Source organism: Balaenoptera musculus, chromosome 19 (genome assembly GCF_009873245.2).
Source record: "Balaenoptera musculus isolate JJ_BM4_2016_0621 chromosome 19, mBalMus1.pri.v3, whole genome shotgun sequence".
Classification (NCBI taxonomy): Eukaryota; Metazoa; Chordata; class Mammalia; order Artiodactyla; family Balaenopteridae; genus Balaenoptera; species Balaenoptera musculus.
In genome coordinates, this window is record NC_045803.1 from 20,061,020 (window position 1) to 20,063,329 (window position 2,310).

General features: G+C 36.1%; 1 non-coding gene across 1 annotated transcript; it reads right to left on the reverse strand.

The window, feature by feature from the left end:
• Positions 1-1,967: 1,967 nt before the first annotated feature.
• Positions 1,968-2,101, reverse strand: LOC118886014. Its single transcript, XR_005017645.1, has one exon. It is a non-coding gene; the product is annotated as a small nucleolar RNA SNORA70 (small nucleolar RNA).
• Between the last annotated feature and the right edge of the window lie 209 nt (positions 2,102-2,310).

Genomic DNA, 2,310 nt, shown 5'->3' on the forward strand with positions numbered 1-2,310 from the left:
GGCTAACGAAAGTGAGGTATGGCTTCACCACGGCATAGCACGCAGCCATTGACAAGAAAGAATTGGAGCTATCTTCAGTGACTTCGAGAAATTGCTACGAGGTATTGTTGAGTAAGAAAAAGAAAATGCAGAAAAGTGCGTAAGATACACCATTTTTGTATATCAAACAATGAAAAATGCTCCAAAGAGTAGATGCATATGAAGAGATAGAAACATGTAAATAGGATTACAGAGAATCCTTTGTATAAGTATATATAGAATTATATGAGTATGGAGAACCTTGTAGGTTGTTAACATGGGTTACCTGGCAGAGCAGACATGGGGTGTGGTGTTGTAAGAGTATGAATGACGGGAGGGCATAAGTAATATTATTATTTGTGGAAAGAATATACGCATATATGTGTATGGGTAAAGAAAATCTATAAATGAAGAGATGATTCCAAGGGTTAATAATGGTCATTTCAAGGTTATGTGACTTCAGATGACTCCTACTTTTTTTCGTGATTTTATATATTGTTGAATTCTATACAGAGAACAAGTAAGGCAAGTTAGAAAAAACAGAACTCTTTTATTATGGAACCCTCCCCCCAGACACTTAGTGCAATGCTTGGCACATCACTATGTGCAGAGAAAAACAAACAAACAAACAAACAAACAAAGAAACCTCAAAGGTTGAAAAGATTTGTGTTTTTGACAGCATTCTTGATGATGAAATTGGTCTGTGTTCCAAAGTTAGGTAAATATTTACTTTATTTCCTGACATTAAAAAATTAAATATATTACATTAGTTAATCCAGTTAATTTCAGTAAAGATTTAAAAAAAATTAAACCCATCTTTTTCCATCTTAGATGCATAAAAATCTCTTCATTTAATGTATGTATATATTTTTAAAATATATTAATTTTTGAAAATTAAGTAAATAGAATTTAACATTATTTTTGAATTACATCCTCTCTTCTGAGAAGTTCTTGTAAAGTTTCCTTCTCCTTTCTTTGAAACATGCCTATTGCCCACAACAAAATAAACGCACACATACACACGCACACATACCCACACACACATACACAATCCAGATTGAAAATTATTAGTTAAAGATGTGGAGTAAAAGCAATTTCCGCCCATTATTGTCTTTTTCTTAACTTTCTCTGGCATTATCAGTAATTTATTTTTCCAGATAAATTTTAAAATCATTTTGTCAAGTTTCATATCTCCCCCTCCTCCCGCAAATCTGTTAGGATTTTGTTTAAGACTGCACATTACATTTTGGATTTTGTTTACATTTACATTTAGGATACATTTGTTTACATTTACATCTAGGATACTACATTTACATTTAGGATACTACATTTACATTTAGGATAAAATTACATTTAGGATTTTGTTTAGTCCAGTACATTAATTTGGAAAGAATTAGCATCTTTAAAATGTTCTGTCGTCTTATCCAGAAACACAAGGTTTACATTTTTCCTTTAAAAAATCTTATAAGTTTTCTTTACATATTTCTTTTAAGACTCTTCTTTAAAATTCAGCGTTTTTGTTTTTGTTTTTGACAGGAAAGTAGGATTTATTGGTGGACATGAGTAAGGAGGGGACGGTACCAAAGCTCTCAGGAGTGCAGGGCCCGCCATGTGTCCAGAGGGCCACGGCTAGGGATGTATTTGACCCCACAGTCATCCGGGATGAGCCGCTTTTCTGACACCATGTTTTCAAATTCATCCACATTAAACTTAGTAAATCCCCACTTCTTGGAGATGTAGATCTTCTGGTAGCCAGGGAACTTGAACTTGGCCCTGCCTAGGGTCTCAATCATATGCTCCTTGTTCTGCAACTTGGTGTAGATGGACACTATGATTTGGCCAATGTAGACCCTGACCACTGTGCCCTGGGGCTTTCCAAAGGCACCTCGTATACCTGTCTGGAGCCTAGACTGGGGACAGCATGCCAGTCATGAATGTCCACTGGAAAGGGCTATGTGCAAGGTCCCTTAGGGCAACCCGTACAGGCAACAGGCTGCATGTGCTACCGAGGAAGCTGCTGTTTGCAGCCTTTGTACACTGATTCCCCAGGGGGAAAGAGTACCTTCGGCTTAAGTGGCTGCAAAGAAAATTCATGTTTATTGAGTGTACTTTACATACAGCAAAATTCATCTTTTTAGGTGAACAATTCTGCAGCTTTTGACAAATGTATTTAGTTGTGTAACCACCAGTGCAATCAAGATAAAGAATATTTATATCACTGCATAAAATGTCCCCATTTCCTTCTAGTCAACCCCTCTCCTTACTCTTATCCCTTTTGTTTTTCCCCTAGAA